The sequence below is a fragment of the Poecilia mexicana genome, unplaced genomic scaffold, assembly GCF_051168715.1.
Source record: "Poecilia mexicana isolate PSO_F unplaced genomic scaffold, ASM5116871v1 scaffold_15, whole genome shotgun sequence".
In the NCBI taxonomy this organism is placed as follows: domain Eukaryota; kingdom Metazoa; phylum Chordata; class Actinopteri; order Cyprinodontiformes; family Poeciliidae; genus Poecilia; species Poecilia mexicana.
The window spans coordinates 4,253,334-4,272,244 of NW_028263384.1; the positions used below are offsets into that span (position 1 = coordinate 4,253,334).

The window sequence follows — 18,911 nt, forward strand, 5'->3', positions numbered from 1 at the left end:
CGGTACCTCAAAAAAGGTTAAGAACCACTGACCTACGATAAACTCAGGTATTCAGCCGTTCTACAAATTACTCAGTTGCTTTTTATAAATTATTTCATATAAATGTATTGTTTACTTCATTTTTTTCTACAGCAGGAGAAGATGTGTCAAAAAAGCGTAACAGACTAAATTTCAAAATGATGGAAAAACTTTTTTTTTTTAATGAAAATTTGTGGGGGGAAAAAACAAAAGCAGTCCACAAGCATCCTCATTCCAAACACGTTCACTTAAATTTTCACTTTATGGTACATGTTCACATTATTTATTGGCTGTATCTAAGAATATCAAATATATTTTAAATTTAACTAAAGATATTATGAAGCCCTAGGCGTAAAGTTAACCTGTAAGACTCTTCCAGCATCACTTATCACTACGCCTTCAACCCACACTCTAAAAAGTGTATTTGGGCTGTAGTTAATGTTATGGCCTTTTTTACATTAACCTGACTTAATTGTTTGGCTTTAGTTATGTCAATTTACTTTCATGAGTTCAATTAACTTAAAAGTCACACATTTCATCTAAAACAAACGGTTAACTTTGAGTTGAAGTTTTACGTCTGACGTCATTACGTAAGCTTTGACCGGGACAGATCCACTTCTTGTACCGCCCGCTTGTGCAGCCGCCATTTCTTCTGACCAACGACTGTCCACCGGATTGTAATAAAACAGTAAGTATTCTACACACCATGGCAAAATATTATTTAAACGGTGTAAAAATATTAATGACTTTTTCTACCTTTATTTTGAAACAGTTAACTGTTTTTAACGTCGAAGTATCATCAGTTATTTGCTTTGAACACATTTGCTAGTTGTAATTTGCTGCGCTATTCGGCGGACTTCAAATCTCAGCATGTTTGAACTTAACTGCTCTGTTAGTTAGTGAACATTTATTTTGTGTGTGTACTTCTAATTTGACCCTAAAGAACTTAAATAGCTGGAAGCCGGGTATGTAGTGAAAAACATGAAATGTGATTTAGACTGGAGACGTTCAGGGCTGGTGCTGGTGGACCGAGAACTGCTGGCGTGTTCCGGTCGGAAGCTAGACTGGGTCAAAGTGTGGGAGCAGCTAATGCACTGCAGTGGTGGCCAGACTTTATAACAAGAACTACTGGACAGGTTGTTTTTTTATGGGTAAGCTTAATGTACAATTACGGAGGTGTTAGTGTTATACGCAAAACTAATTTAATGTGACGCAACTGCGCTCTGCTTGTCACTTGTCACCGTGAGCTGCAGTCAGGGAAGCCATTTGTTCCAATTGTCAGGCTACTTACTGACGACATGATATAAAACGCATAATATCCTGACAGCGCTAATAATCCATAAGATGTCATTTCTCTTAAAAAAGAAAAAGCAAAAAATAAAATAAGCAATTCATGTTTGTAGGAACTTTGAGTTAATTTCTCTTTCCCACTCTCCAGGCCTGGAACCAAGCATCACCAGACCATAGAAGGTAAGCCATATTTGCTTCACTAAGCTTCTAATTTAGAAAAAAAAAGTTAAGTTATTAGTTAATATGCTGTATTGTATTAATAATATGAAAAACATATACTCTAAACTAATTCAAAAATAGGTTCGATAAATAAGATAATTTTAAAGTAAAAGGAATAATAGGTGGTCAAAGAACGAGATGAAATTAATTTCCTCCAAAGGGTTGATGAGCTCTCCCTCAACATGGGGCCAGAAGCTCAGTCATCTCGGAGAGGCTGAGATTAGAGCTGTTGCTCCGCTACATCCAGTGGAGCCATTTGAGGCGGCTCGCGCATCTGATTAAGATGCCTCCTGGAAGGAGGCATCTTAATCAGGCCTTGTTTTCTGGGCAAGGCCTGCCAGGAGGAGGCCATTGTAGTGGGACTATGTCACTCAGCTGGGCTGCGAAGTCTTTAGGATTCCAAAAGGTAGGGAGGTGGCTGGGGAGAGGGAAGCTGCCCTTGCAACCCCACTTTTGATTAAGCTGTTAAGAATTAATTATAGTTAAACAACTTTTTGTTTTCCCACCAATATCTAACATTATTTTAATTTCTAACACTACGGTTATGGTAATATAAGATTGTACAAAAAATGTAATGCATGTTAGATTTTATTTTTTCTTTATGGCTGAAACTACCTTTTATTTTGTCTTCCCCTCTATAAGCAAATGTCCTAACATTCAACTAATATATATATAACATATATTGTGAAGAATTTAAATAGCGGCCTTCATCACTTAACTGTCTTTATGCCCTTTTTTCAGATTGCCATGGCAAGTTCAAAACCTGCAAGACTGAAGGTGATTCTAGGAGAGAGCAACACTGAAAAACTGACTCTTCCAAATGGCATACCAGATTCTCTGGATGATCTTCTCAGCAAGGTGAAGGATACCTTTGGCTTAAAGACCAACATCAGACTGCAATATATGGACAAAGACTTTGGTAATGACTTCTTCAACCTCAGCTCAACTTCTGAGCTTGAGGACTTGGGAACAGTCAAGGTGATTCAAGAAGAAGCAGTTCAACCTTTTGTTGATGTCATTGAAACAGCTCCATCTTCTTCTGCAGTTCACTCAGATGACAGCAGTTCTTTAGCTTCAAATGACACTATACTCCTCTCCTCCCCTGAATCCTTCTCATCGCGAACACAACAATGGCCAGCCAACTTTCCCATTCCCATGTTTTCGTATGATACTGAACGTCAGCTACAGAAGGGGAATTCTGAGTATCAGGCAAACAACAAAATATTGACAGTCACCCCACGAATGAAGACTGACATCCTAAATAGATTAGTAGAAGAGATCTACAGATACAGAGCCTATCCAGAGGACGCACAGATCTGTGTAGTTGCAGAGGCCTTGATTAAAAAACATCCATGTTTAAAAGAGCCTGGTTCATTCAATGGTTGCTACGGTTGGAAACAAAGGCTGAAGTACAAAATGGGAAACTACAGGACTCTACTCAAGTTTCAGGAATGTCCAGAATTGTCTGTTAACACGCTTAAATCCAAAGCCAGTACTTCAGTGTTTCCCGCTGCAAAAATAAAGAAGCCAAGACGAGCTGAAGCCAACTTCTATCCTTCCTTTCCAGAGGGAGAAACACAAGAAAGTATGGAAAAAGAGAGAATTGAACTCTTGACAGCAATCAAAAGGAGGAACAATGACAAGGTCATTGCGGACAAAATGGCTCAAACCTTTGCCTACAGGCGTCAGGAGGTGGTGAATGAAGAACCTGGCATAGAGGATTTCAAGGACAGATGGCCTGCCCTGTTCCAACAGAAAGAGGTAGTAATGCAGACTGAGGATTTTTACTTAGATTTTGGAATGATTGGTCAGTATTTACTTTAAGTCATTTTGTAACATACAAAATAAGTTTTATTTTGTTTCTCAGATTAATGCGGAGTTCCTGAGACTCATGGCTCTTCCCCTTGAACAGACTTTCTTTGCCCAGTTGGACAGGCTCTCAAGTCAGCTGATTAAAGTCATCAAAGCCAAGGGAGGAGCAACACGTGCAAAAATAGCTGGAATCATGAGAACCTATGATGAGGTATGGTATCATCGATAGTAACACTGGGGGACATTTACCATTTTTAATTTAAAACAAAGAAGTTAAAGTCTCTAGTTACTTTCAGACTTTTTGTTTTAATTATTAATACTTGATACACTTTGTGCAAAGGTGATATCACTCAAAGAAAAGCAAGTTTAACTGTCTTATGTATTTTTAGTGGATTTAGTTAGTCTGTATTGTGGTTCATTCATGAATTTCATAAAATACACCTTTCTGTCCAACTTGCCAGAAACTAGTGCTATTTAGTACATTTTTTTGAGCTTATTTTAAAATTTAAAATTTTTAAATATTAGACTTGTATCAATTTTATGCTGCAAGATATCTCTTTAACAACAAATGATATTCATTAGTCCCAGTAGACTGCTAAGAAAAAGCCTTAACCTCAACAATATAGTCTAGTTTCACAAATTGAGACTTGAAACATAAATGTGGCAGAGGTGGAATTTGCGTAATTTTGAAGAGCACTATTAAAGCCCGGTGGACATGTGGGCTTCACATTATGGTATTTGTTAGTCCTTTGCTGTTGTGAACAGCCCGAATATATTACTGTTACATCAGAAATCTTGTCAGAGATATGGAATATTGATAACAATAAATTTTCTCCAGGTGGAGGACATTGGGATTCGAAGGGAATGTGTTCTGAAAGGGCTCATCACCTTTCTTGGAGAGGATCCAGAAGACCTTATTAAGGAATACTGTGTAAGTTTCTTTTAAAGGTTTGAAGCCGCATCTTAACCCATTCAGGGAAATTGAAAAATTCAATGTCAGTTGCTTGTACCTTTTTAAATTATTTCTGGCCTGGCTTTTCTATATTTAAACATCTGTTTTAATACATCAGGCAGATTTGGTGTCAGAATTGTAAATTTAACATGGTTATGTCCTGCTTAAATCCAATAGTGGTGTGCTTTGCTATTCAGCAAAGACCATTATCTAACTTCACTATCAACTTCATTTCCTGTTCACCAATATAACAAACAAGTTAATAAGAATGTTTTAGTCATGCTATTTTCATACCAGCTCCAAAATATCTGATAAGCAACAGAAATATGCATTTTGTGTTGATTTCCAACCTAAGTTGACCATTGGCTTGGATTACTATTCTGCTTTGATGTATAATCTATGAATTTGTTTAAGCTAAAGCCTGCAATATGACAAAACACATATAAAGTTACTTGCTTGCATTATCTTTTCAAAAAACATTAAAAATCACCCTTTGAGTTATTCAATTTTTAATGCAACTTTGAACTTGGAAAATTTATCAAGGATATTTCAGATGCCATAAACGATTTCTCTTCAATTCACAAGCTGTACACTTATACTTAATGCTTGCATTTATAAGGCTTTTATTTTTCAATTGACAGATTAGTTACAGTCTTCAAGTTTAACGTATGGTTTATCTTACTACAGGGCAGCAGTGGAGATGATGCCCAGATGGAACTCAAACAACTCACCCTGTCAGTGTTTGTGATTCGGAAGGAGGGAGAGGGATTGAAAGAATCCCCAGAAGACATTGGCATTGTCATTGAGGGAGTGGAGGTGTTGCATGACCTGACTTCAGTTGCCTCAATATGTGCCCTGCTTCTGGGTTTGATATATGCCCTTAACCTGGCTTATCCGAAGCCTCTGCGCTTCACATTTGAAGTGTTTCAAAAAATCTTCATGCAACTTGACCAACACAAAATGTCTCCCAAAGTTCAGAATTTGTTTGGAAGACTTCCCAGATGATGTTAAATCAACGTTGAAAAATAGTTAGAATCGTTGATTTTTGGTTGAAGTCGACAAATGACGGTGGATCAACCATCAAACAACCATCCAATCAAACCGTTGAAACTGTGACATTGAATCAACGTTGTTTTGTGGTTGAAATCTGATCACTGAAATGCCGAAGTCTGATTAATGGTTGATTTTTGGTTGAAGACGACAAATGACGGTGGATCAACCATCAAACAACCATCCACCTCTAGCCAAGTAACCAATGTTGAAACTGTGTCATTGAATCAATGTTGTTTTGTGGCTGAAATCTAATGACTGAAATGCTGATGTCTGATCAACATCTGATCAATATTGAATCAATGTCAGATGTATTGCCGCACCCCTTCCCCTCCTCTCCTCCTCATCAGAGCTCTGGGTCAGAGTATTTTATTACTGAGCGGGGGTTATCACATTTAAATTAACCACTGTAGAGGATAGTGGGTGCTGATTCCTTTCTGTACATTTTCTTACTTGTTCATAACAATTCTCACTGACTGTGTGTGTGATATATTGACACAAAAACATCTACAACTTACTAAAAGGAGCGGAGCGGTCCACCCCCACCGTTTACATGAGTGGGATGTCCCAAACACACAGCTGCTTCGCTGTTGGCTTGTTGGAAAATATGTTAATTCAATGTTGAATTATCATCACAAAGGTTGCATGTTTGGTTGAGGTCGACAACTGATGGTGTCGACCTCAACCGACACCATCAGTTGTCGACCATTCAATTCTAGCCAATTAACTAATGTTGAAACTGTGTCATTGAATCAATGTTGTTTTGTGGTTGACATCAAATAAATGAAATGCCAACGTCGAATCCAGTGTGTTTCAGCACTGGTCCTCCAGGCCCTACAAGTTTTAGGCATTTCCCTAATTCAACACACATGATATTAATTGACGTCTGATTAACGGGGTTTTGCTGAACTGAAAAAACGCAGGTCAGTTTGATTGACGTCAAGGTTTGGGGAAGAACTACCCAGATAGCACACGATGTTTATTTAATGTTGAATAATGATCACAAAGGCTGCATGTATGGTTCAGGTCAACGACAGAAGCTGGATCAACCATCAAACAACCATTCAATTCTAGCCAATTAACATTCATTGATTGAAATGCCACATCGAATCCAGTGTTTTTCAGCACTGGCACCAGGCACACTGCCCTGCAAGTTTTAGCCATTTCCCTAATTCAGCACACATGATTTTAATTAACATTTGATTAACAAGGTTTTGCTGAACTGAAAGCATGCAGGTCAGTTTGCCTTGAGGATAAGGTTTGGGGAAAAACTAGTAATCAAAGTGTTCAATCAATGTAAGGTGTTTTTTGCACCCCTCACCACCGCCTGCCATTCAAACGCCCAACCCCCTTCCCTCCACCCGCCAAAAACACACACACTTCTTTCCCCCCACCTGGGCCCATCTACCCCTCAATCGGGTGAAACAACTTTAATTTTAAGTGAGGGTTTTTCATTTTTCACATTTTATTTTTTAAAAGATTGTTTTGGCTAGTGGCCTTTATTTGATAGTTAATTGACAGGAAAGTGGGTAATGAGAGAGGGGAGGTGATGCAGCAAAGGTTGCCAAGGTCAGGAATTGAACCTGTGACAGCTGTGTTGAGGACTGAGGCCTTGATTGTGGTTTGTGCTTAACCCCTGCGCCACCACAGCACAACCCCTTTTAGGTGAGGGTTAATCACGTTTTAACTTAAGCACTATGTGTTGACAACACTGAGTTGTGATTCCGTTCTGTACCCAGATTCACTAGCGGAACAAGTCAGCGTTGGGCCGGGGGGCGGGGCTAATTACCCGACCCCTAACGAATCACCAGGCCCCTGACGTTTATCGCCTGCGCTACCAGAAACTGTTGAGCGAGGGGCGGGGAGGTTGGTCTGCGTTTTTTGGTTGATCTTTACCCAGGAAACACATCGGCTAAACCGTGAGTGAAACGGTCACTGGGACTGATATATTCCATTGAGGGAAAGTAACTTTAACATTAAATAGACCTTTCTCAACAGGCGGTAGACTTTCTCAGTCTATAATCAGATATTTCCTTTCTGTACATTTTCTTACTTGTCTGTAAATATTATTACTGACTGTGCATAATGTGTTGACACAAAAACATCTATAAGTCTGTACTAGGAGTTGTACAGTCCACCTCCCCGATTTTACACTTGTGGTTTGTCCCAACCAAAAAGCCACTTTGCTGCTGGCTTGTTTGCTACCGGCTTCTGAATTGAATTCTCCGCTGAGCACTTTTATGGTAAGTTTTTCAATATTACTTTGATCTTAAATGTGTTTATTGAAAAATAAGGGCATTGTTTTGTGCCCATAGTAATCCTGGTTATTTTGGGGCAAAACGGATATTTTTAATAATTAAGGTCATGTCTCCTTTTGTATTATTTTCATCCTACCCACCACTCCAGGCCTAAGTATGAAATCCTGTGAGATTTTGTGGGATTTGAGTTTTTAAAATAGGGTGGGGCCTATTGTTTGGTCTGGGAGAGCATGTGGTGGACAAGAAAGTGTAAGGCTGGCTGCTCCAGGTGGGCTTTAAATTGTTGTGATAGTAATCACTTGTTTTTAACTTTTTATTATGATATGCTTAGGGACGTGCTTAAATGAGCCTCTGTACCAGAACAGCTGAGTTGGATGATTACATGACCGTCTGCAGCCATCAAGAAGTGCAGTAGGTTGTTAATCATCCACAGATTCAATCCAGGTGAGGCAGAAGGGAAACACTTAACATGTAAGGCAGGTGAAACACTGAACTAAACCTGCTAATGACTGATTCAGTCTGTTGATCCTTGGATTGGTAACTGGTTAAATTGAACTGGACTATTGTTACTTGTGTGGGATCTTTATTAGCATATAGACACTTTTTAAGGAATTTAATCAACTTATTTGGAAATATTTGTAGTTGATGGAAGATTGAACCAGCTATTTGATGGAAGTTTATTCTGTATGAATTATAATTTTTCCAACTACACTATAAATCACCTTTTGTTTGATTTATTTGTTTCTGGTGTGTTAAATAAACCCTGATCCTCCCTGAGTTTTATTGTTAGGTTTTCTGATAAACAGCCCTTTATTTTAAATATTGATTTAATATCAATATCATAAATCCTACACTATACTGCAGCTTGATGGGTAAATGCAGTTGTATATGTAAACATTAAGATAAATATTAATGAGAGATTAAGATATTAATTTAACAGTGAGTGTACATGGGGAACTATATGGTTTGTATTTGTTCTCAGACCTGTAACCAGTACACTGTTTAATCTTTCATTGTTTCAGAACTTTTCAAATGTTTATCATCTTTCTAACCGGCACCTTCCTCACTTTTATTTTTTTCAGCTGTTGCTCTGCAGTTTGACCGAAAGCTGACTCTTGAGGACTGCAGCAAAATTGTCAAGAAGTGGCTTCATTATGCACCAGAATGAGAGGAAGACATCGCAAGGAATCAAAGTGACGCCAACCAGAGTCAAACTGGGGTTACCACAACTTGTACTGTTTCCCTACTTCATACAGTACAAAGCTTAACTTCATCGACTCTGTTCTTCTGTGGACAACAGACTGTTGTTTTGACAGTCAAAAAGGAGTCAAATATGTTTAAAGATCTGTCCCTCTTTTCTTAAATAAAATGTTAAATCAAACCCATGTTGTCATTTTTAAACTTTTGTACACAGTTTACGCATCATCTGCCAATAATCACTGTTTAACACCAGTGAAGAAACTTTTAGTGGCATGTTATGATGTAGACCTATCAGACTAAAATGTACATAAATCCTTAGCTTTCATTCAATATAAAAACAACCCAAATCTGCATGTACATCCACAGTCAAATGAGTGTTGAATCAACATTGATTCAATGTAGAATTAACACAAATCTGCATGCAGATCCACGTTCAGATGATGGTTGAATCACCATTGATTCCTAACTTATTCAATGTAGAATCAACACAAATCTGCATGCAGATCCACAGTCAAATGAGTGTTGAATCAACATTGATTCAATGTAGAATCAACACAAATATGCATGCAGATCCACAGTCAAATGAGTGTTGAATCAACATTGATTCAATGTAGAATCAACACAAATCTGCATGCAGATCCACGTTCAGATGATGGTTGAATCACCATTGATTCCTAACTTATTCAATGTAGAATCAACACAAATATGCATGCAGATCCACAGTCAAATGAAGTGTTGAATCAACATTGATTCAATGTAGAATCAACACAAATCTGCATGCAGATCCACGTTCAGATAATGGTTGAATCAACGTGGATTCCTAACTGATTCAATGTAATATCAACACAAATAGGCATGTAAGTTGACATACAGATGATGGTTGAATCAACATTGATATAATGTCAGTTATGGTTGAAACCCTAACGTTGATTCAACATACAAGTCACCGACCACTTTCAATGTTGTTTCAATGTCAGCGTTCAACGTTGATTCAATGTTTCTGGCTGACATTGATTCAATGTTGTTTCAATCATTCTGTGCTATCTGAATTCAGACCTCTCAGTAAAGACAATTGTATGTTGTGCAAAAGGACAGATTATTTTCTGTCTTTGTTTGAACATGAGGGGGCTGTGTTTTGGAAGCTTAACCTCAAGGGACTGAACTTTTTGAATTTCTTTTGGGACATTGTGAACAATACTACAGCAGCCTACTAATGCTGTGGCTTTAATATGCACAGACACTTTCACAGCGTTTTTTCATATTTTTTTTTTCAATTTGGATTAAGCAGTCCTTAATGTTTACTATTCTGTTCTGATGTCAGTTAACTTAAGTATCGGAGATGGTTTAAATGCTGCAAGCCATGACCCCACAACCTTGTTTGAAAGCATGTAGATGTTATTGCTTGTTTTCAGTTTGTTCTTGAAGATGTTAAAAACAGTCACACATGTTGTTACATTTTATGTAAAAACAGTTTAGGGATTGAGAATGTTGATTTCCTTTATTTTAGGAGGACTTGTGGTAAATCTGAAAAACATTTTTTTTCAGAGGAATACATCTGGATTCTACAAGCTCACACCTTGGACATCCCTGTCCAAGGTTTGTCCTGGAGAGCCATCAATGTGCAAATGTCAGATGGACTATTTCAATACCACCTTGCTGAATTTACACACCAGCAGACACTCAGCTGAGCAGAGGCATAGTAATGAGCACTTAATTTTATTTGGAGATTGGATTCATCTGAAAGTTGGAGGATGGTAGCTCTCCAGAACTGGACTTGGGGTACCCCATGTTCAGTTTACTAAAAAGCTAACCCAATTAAGCAGACAAGCAAAAGATCTGTGTAGTATGTTCAGTGCATAATGTGTTGTGAAAAATCTGTAAGTTTGTGATTTCACAATAAAATTTAACATTTTCTATTTGTGCAATGTAGATTTGTTATTATAACCAAGTTGAATTTTTGAGTAGTGTAAAGGAATTTTACTGCTATTGTAAAAGCTAAAACATACTTTAAAAGTGATTTATATTTAAGCATTATTATAAGTACAAAATATGTATAAACGACTTTGGGGTAGTTTCATTTTTTAAGTTAGAACAACTTAAATTTTTGAGTTGACTTTCTATAAATTTAAGTAAGATGGATTAAAAATTTGTATATGAAATAAAGTAAATAAATTGAGTTAGACTGACCTAAATTTATCAAGTTAAACAAACTAAAAAAATTATGTTCATCCAACTTAATTGAATTACTTGTTACCTACAGAAGTAATTCAATTAAGTTGGATCAACGTTTTTCTTTTTAGAGTGCAGCCAACCAGGACGCACCACCGCTCCACCTCAATCCAATCACCTGGCAACAGCTCCTTCAAAAGGCGACGCAACCTCAGACCCACCGCTTCAGTTGTGCTTCAATCTTACAGATGGTTTTCCTACCTCTGTGACATCAGCTGCTTCTTCTCTGTCAGCGATCCTGCTCCTTTCAGCCTGGTCCGGCCAGGAAAAGCACCCTCTGATCGTCATTTCCTTTCTTTTATGGCTTCGATGTAGGGATTATCCTTCGGCCGCTTACCGTGCTCCCGTTGACTTTCAGCTACTCCTCACTGATATTTCCGCCCCATCATGGCTCCCTTCGGCCTTCATCAGCGGCGCTCCGGCCCCTCCTCGATCCGCCGTCCTTCCGTCTCGCCATTGACGCTCGTCGGCCCTCCCCAGCTCGTCTCGTCGTGGACTCACTCCTGCGCCTGGATCTTCTTTCCCAGCTCACCTCCAGGAGAACCCCGCCACCAGACCGCCACGCTCACTCCGAGTGTCTCGACTTGCAGCTGGTTCTCCAGCCTCATCAACCAGCAACTTCGCTGCGCCCGTGGGGGCACTGTCGAGGTAAAACGTACCTTCTCCAGTCTCGTTCATATTTTGTTTTCGTGACATCACAGTTCGGGCACCAGTGCTTCAAGCTCCTGTTTTTCTGGCCTCCCGTTGCCGGTCAGTCTCAGCATCGTCAGAGTTGTGATTAGTTCAACTTGTGCGGTTCGCAGAGCCGGGCTTTATGCTGTTCTAAAATCTCATCGGCTCCGCTTCCTAATGGCACTTGCACAGTGATCTGAACTTTGCGAGGAGCCGTCAGTCCAGCACACGCGACAATGAGGGTCATAAAATGAGTCGCTTTCTTCCATAACTGGATGGCCGCTTAAGCGCTGCGGTTTCTACACGCAATCGCTGCTGGAGTTGGTTGCAATCATTTCTAGCACACCAGTGCTATGCGGTGCCAATTGGGGGAGGAGAATTAAAAAAATAAATGTGTGTGTGTGTATATATATATTACATAATAATGTATGAACTGATTTTCATTAATTTAGCGTATGATGTACACTGTGTGTAACGTGATTTGTGTGCTGAGAAGCCATCATAAACGGCAGAGAGCATTTCCTAGGCGAGGCAGCCAGTTCTCCTGCGCTGTCAGTGGGCGCTCATGATCCCAGACATTGCGATTCCACAATGCAGAGTAAGAGACGGTAACAACGAGCTAGCCTCACAATAAAGTCAAGTTCAGCGATGCATCTATAGTTAGGGTTAGATGCAAAATTAACATGCAAGTTAATTTTCTTACATGCCGATTTGTGCGTAAAATATGGCGCCACACATTTTTTGTGCACACGCACACTTTATGCATGAGGCCCCTGGTCCCAATCATTATCAGTTCTGATGATGCCACAGACATAGCAAGTCCAAAACGTCTTAAAATTGTAAGTCATATTTTCTCTTTGCCATTTTTCTTTACCCTTTAAACTACAAGTGTTTTCTCTGTTTAATTGCTCTATTGTTCCTTTTTGTAGGTTTCTGTAAAGTGCAGTGGTGCAGTGAATGGGAATCGTCTGTCATTGATCCTCACTGTTCTTAGGGAGGAGAAATGTCAGTTTGTCTGAAGTAATACTGTGACATTGTATTAAAACAATACTATGTCCTTGGTGAAATATTTTTCACATTTCCTCTAAAGTGTAAGTATTGTTTTATTATGCTAATTTTCATGAGCATGTTGTCTGTAAAAAAATTTTAATCTATTGACAATTTGTACAGTTCTCTGATAGTATATTGGCAATGTACTCTTGTAAAATGTGAATATATTGACTTCATAATGTAATTTATTTTCAGCCGGAAAGTCTGTAATTGATCCTTCTGCGTACTGTAGTGTGTATGAAGCATGTAATGTACAAAGTGGCAAAGAAGAATAACAAAAGACATTAATAAGACATTTTTCTGCTGATATCAAGGCGACAGCGGACTGTAGCCAAAACTTAGCCACTACAGCTAACACACGGTTTGTAGCTGCCTGTTATTTCAAAGCATGAGGATATTGAAGATCCAGCGTCAGAAATGGGAAGACAGAGGTTAAAAAGAAGCTGTACGCGCTTCGTTCAGTGGAATAATTTGTTGGAGGAAAATAATGCAGGAGGAAATCCACTGCTATGGGAACAGGCTGAATACTGTTGAGATTAGTAAAATTAGTTAAATCATTATGATTACTATTATGTGTTGAGATGCTTTACCAAGGCCGAGAAAGAGTCACACGCTGTTAGACAAAGGGCCCAGAGTAAAGAGTTACATTTTTGATTCTGTTAGACACCAAGCATATTTCTCACGAGAAAACAGAAACTTATCAGGCCACAGAGACATGGTGTGATTTCAGGGAGTGTCTTCAGTTCATATAATCAGCTGCCCTCCTCTTTCTCCTCAGACGCTGCACAGACTTTTTTTAGAAACTCTTCTCGGATGTAATGGTAAAGCGTCTCCTTTCAGCGCTGAAAGTTAATAAAATAAGTAACGTCTGAATGCTTTTCTTGGCTGATTTTATGCTCCGTGTGTCAATACAAATTATGATTCATCGATTGAGACTCTCGTTCTCAACAGATGGTAGCAGAGGATGGTTTTGTGTTGACACATGAGCAGAGATTGATTGGACTGGCCGTTTAGGCGCAGACTTTCCGGAACAGTACTCTGGTGTAGGGCCCACATGAAAGGTAAGGACACTTGTTCCTTAATATACACCATTGTACTGTTTCCCAGGTTTGTCTAAATTTCATATTGCTTTTACATTTCTGTTCAAATTGTGTTCCACTGGCCTGTCTACATGTTTAACTGTTCATAGGAGTATAGACAAGACAAAGTAAATTTAGGTGTGGAGAAACTAAGTAGCTTTTAGGTTTAAAGAAAAAGTAGCTTTTAGGTTTAAAGAAATTAGGTTTAAAGGTCGATTGGCGCTATAGTGAGAACTGGTCGTCTCCGACCTCCCCCGGACGCGGGGAAGGGAAAGACTAGGTTTTGTCGGTTTTATCCTTGGGGAGTGCTGCCCTCTAAAAATAACGCGTTAGCCAATCTGTGACTTGCTCAAGAAACACAAAAGTGTTGAGAGGGGTCCACCATAGGAAAAAAGATAAGAGAATAAGATAAAGGTTGATCGCGATCTGATCCTCTGTAGTGTAATAAGTGTTAAAAAGAGGACAAAAATAGGAGCTGAAAAGCGTGGATCCATTTCTGTGTGTCTGTCAGCTGTGTGTGTAAGCTTCTGCCGCTGAGCAGACGTTATGTGTTTAAATGTACTATTTTATGTTTATTGCAATGTGTTTTAAAACCACGGTCAAGATTGGGAAATTATAATCTGTGAGAGGTTTTTGATTTTGTTTGCTGGGTTTGATTTTCTACTGTGTTTGATTTCCTCGCCGCCGTGCGAGCAAAACTAAAAAAAAAAAAAAAGGGAAAAGAGAGAAGAGGTGATTTTTTTTAGCCTAAATTTTAGCCTAAACAGATGGAGGGTGAATTTGAAAAGGAAAAATATGATCCAAAGTGGGGCATCGGGCCATGGATTGCGCTCGGTGAGCAAATAGAAGCATTAATAACCTATTTGTCAAAGCATGACGAATATGAAAATAAGGGAGAAAGACAAAAACTAAAAAAAAAAAAAAAAAAAAGGGGCTAGAATTCCTGGTGCAGAAAGGAGGCGACCTGTTAAACAGACAGCCTTTGGGAAAATATTGGCTGGAAGCAATAAATGACACAAAGGGAAAACTGGTTGAAACTAAACTAATCCTGCACAAATCACTAAATTCACATGGGGAAAAATTAACTGTATGAAGGATGAACGAAATTACATAACAGGTAAAATTGTAAACAAAATAAAGTGACATCTAATGTGTTGAAATTCTAGAAATTTTTGCTTAGCTGTTGATGGGTTTAAATTTAAACTTAATGAAACTTTAAAAATGAGGTTTATACCAGACTTGAACTTTATCATGGACTAATCAATATTTGTCTCTCTTCATTATCTTATCAAAAACAGGATTTCTTTTTATTTGAAACTTGGTCACCGTAAAATGTCTAAAGAGGGAACAGAATTGGTAAATGAATATGAATATTTGTATGAATTAAAAGGTGATTATGAAACAGCTCCAGATTCAATTAAGGTTTATTACAAAATATTCTTGTCTCAAAGACAATTTATGATTCTAAATCCAGATAATTCGGTTACCTTACTTCAAAATGGGAAATAATGTGTTGGAACAGAAATAATCACATTTTAGCTTTGGTTTAAAACCAGATATCATTTATTACGAGACTGTTTCATTTGGTTTGACATGTTTTATTTTCTTTTCATTTGTATTGACATTATTGTTGTTTTTACTTTTCTAATAACAAACCAACTAACCAACTAATTTACTAACTGAACTAACTGCTAATTTCGAAACACATGCGTGTCTTGGTAGAAAGGCACAAATTGGACATGATGAAGCTTTTAAAGTGGATATGATAATAATTGATTATGTAAAAACAAACTGATTGGACAACAAATGGCTCACAACATCTGTGTGCCTTAAATTTTGATTGAATTGATACATGAATCCAAGTCCAACAAAACATTTGGTTTGAAACGCAAAGACATCTTACAGTACTGCATAATTTTTGTCTACATCTTTTACTCCTCTGCCTAAATTGATGAATTTTTCTTTTGTCGGTTCACACAGAACATTGACACTGCTTTTTAGGAAAGCAATCCAAATTCTGATCTGAACTCTTTAAAATAATAAAACTTTTGGCCTTTGCAGTTCAGTTTCAGTTGGACATTTTAGACATATGTAAAAAAAAAAAAAGAATATTATATTTACTAATTGGATGATGCAGAATCTTAAAGAACCTTCCTTGCTCTCCTCATCACCTGTGGATGATGCTGTTCCCTGCCTGAGGTCCTCGGCTGTTCAGTGCATCACTTCCAACATAGAGAAGGGAAGCGGTACCGATAGAACCACACCTGCCTATCAGACGTTTTCCCAGAACCGAAAGATGACCGTTGAACTCCAGCTTTCTATAGTATAAGGGCAGTACTAGTATCTAGTGACAAAACAACATTTTTTCCTTCACTTTAATGTTCTTTATATAATCCATTGATTTTGCCTTTTGTTGTGTTTTTTCTGTTGCAGAATGAAGTCCAATCCTTTCTGGGTGTGCCGGGATGTGAGACTGTGGGCGCCTTCCACGATTGGTGGACCGAGTTAAAGCTGAAACGCCACACTGAAGCCTCCTGGGCACTGTCGGGGTTTCCTATCGAGCTGCGCCGGCTCTACATCTGGACACACGCAGAAACTGATTTGACGTAGATAGGGCTCGTTATAGAAGGACTGAGATTAGATCTTATTACTATTATTGCATTTTACTTAGAGAGCATTTTTACTTGTTTCCTCATCACAGTTCATTCATATCAGTATATTTTGACTGTGCTGCCTTTGATCCTGATTTATTTTATTGGTTTGCTGTTTTATGAATGTGTTCATTGTTCTTTGCCTTTCAATACTCAGAAACTTCTAAGCTTTTCTTACCATTTCATTTCGTTTAACATTACATCCTTTCTGTAGTTCATTAACTTTTAATTATTACATTGAAATTTCAATAAGTTGGGTTTATAAAAACTAACACATTGTTTTACGCATTACTCATTATCGCTTCATTGACTTTAAAGGATAGTACCTTAACATTTCTAAGTTTACTTCATTAAGTTTTAAGTAATATCTACCTTTATTCATTTTAAATATTAACCTAACACTTTATTCATTTTTGCATTTTATTAAGTTTTAAAATAATCATCCTACAATTCTATTCAGTTTACATTTTGGTTAACTCTAACAACTCAGTGAATATAATTTTAATACTTTTTTACTTTAGAGATGAAAATTAGATCCTCCTAACGCTTCACCCATTTTATATTTTCGTAAAATTTAACATTTATTCTTTTTAACTTGGATTACAAAAATATATAAAAACTAACACAACAAAAATTTCAGACTTTGTTCTTTTATAGTTCATTACCCTTCTATGGCATGACGTTGACCTGAGGTAACAAAAAGAAATAATAAATAACAAGCAACATAAAGGTAATATTTGGTTCCAGAAAATGTAATGGTCCGACTTTATGATTGATGTGTAATTACAGATGATGAAGCACTCACAAGTCTGCAGGAAAATATTTTATTCCACTAAAAACAAAACAGTCATGCCATGGTGGGTTGGCTTATGTTCCTCCAAATTTAACACTCTAACATCCTTTAACAATTTTATTTCCTTACATGTTCTTTATTAGACTGTAAGAGGGACATTGTGGTTTCGATCCACCGCCTAAGAGGCATAGGGGTGCCCTGTCCGTTTTTACCCCCAAAATTGAAATGAAATGAAATGAGATGAAATGACATGAATGAAAGACAACATCAATGACTGAAATGATCAAATGTATGTCAAGATCTGTAAAAGCCTCGGGGGATGTTTTCCGGAAGGGACAGTGTCTACTCTAGGGTTTGTTTTCTCCTTTTTGGGCTCTTTTAGAGCCCAACAGGGGGTGTTGAGATTAGTAAAATTAGTTAAATCATTATGATTACTATTATGTGTTGAGATGCTTTACCAAGGCCGAGAAAGAGTCACACGCTGTTAGACAAAGGGCCCAGAGTAAAGAGTTACATTTTTGATTCTGTTAGACACCAAGCATATTTCTCACGAGAAAACAGAAACTTATCAGGCCACAGAGACATGGTGTGATTTCAGGGAGTGTCTTCAGTTCATATAATCAGCTGCCCTCCTCTTTCTCCTCAGACGCTGCACAGACTTTTTTTAGAAACTCTTCTCGGATGTAATGGTAAAGCGTCTCCTTTCAGCGCTGAAAGTTAATAAAATAAGTAACGTCTGAATGCTTTTCTTGGCTGATTTTATGCTCCGTGTGTCAATACAAATTATGATTCATCGATTGAGACTCTCGTTCTCAACAATACGGAGGCAGCGATTCGGCACAAGGTAAGATAATGTGTGTCTTGATGTATGCGTTTGTGTTATACGGAGTATGACATTATTTTTAGACAACTCTTAGCTTTTGTTTATGACAATTGTATAAAATACATTTAACATGCAGTTGGAGCGATATCGAGCACGGTAATTTAAGAACAGCCAAGGGCAGCATCGCTTCTGGCCGATCCAAATCACACAAGTAGTCAGATCAATGTCCAAAACTTTCGCTTTACAGCCGTTTAAGTGGCACCGATCCACATGAAAATTCCACAGAACAAGTGGTAGAAATCACGTATTTCCCGAAAATATGACATCTACCTTTGCTGTTAGCTTGCTGTCCACATTAGTGAATTTTTCCACTTGGCTGCTATAATCTGTTCTTGCTTTACACAACGTAATTTCTCTTCTTTTTTCCTCTGAGATTCTGCTTAGAAAATGAGGTTAAGTTACATTCTCCCACTGCTTTTTGTTTTTAAAATGGTAAATTTAGGTTTGCCTTGACTTTTATAAATTAATGCCTCTTATATGCATCATTTTTGTATTACTGTTGGTACAGATATTAGGCAAACACTGTGCTTTGCCTGCTAGTAGTTTAAATTAATTTCAGCTGCACACTTTCAAAAGAGTATTCAGATTTTAACATGCATTTTCTAAGTAGTATTTTAGTTCACTCTTACTCAGTAACTTAAGTGTTGTTACACCTCTGAAACATTTTTGCAGTTTCTTTGTGATACCATAACCATTTCACTTGAACATTTAATTTCCTGCGGTATTGTCAATTTATTTTCAAGCAAAACTCTCAA

General features: G+C 37.9%; 2 long non-coding RNA genes across 3 annotated transcripts in view; both read left to right on the top strand.

Moving 5' to 3' along the window:
* The window catches only part of LOC148155260 (uncharacterized), a 30,738-nt gene extending 12,724 nt beyond the window's left edge, over positions 1-18,014 (top strand). The window contains exon 2 of the long non-coding RNA XR_015765373.1: positions 13,858-18,014. This is a non-coding gene — a long non-coding RNA (uncharacterized LOC148155260). The remainder of the gene's footprint in view (positions 1-13,857) is intronic.
* On the top strand, positions 6,958-8,980 carry LOC148155261 (uncharacterized). 2 transcript variants are annotated; one of them, XR_015765438.1, is made up of 3 exons: positions 6,958-7,584; positions 7,931-8,043; positions 8,682-8,980. It is a non-coding gene; the product is annotated as an uncharacterized LOC148155261 (long non-coding RNA). The 2 variants fall into 2 exon arrangements; XR_015765437.1 differs by lacking the exon at positions 6,958-7,584 and having other exon boundaries at positions 7,601-8,043.
* Positions 18,015-18,911: the final 897 nt, after the last annotated feature.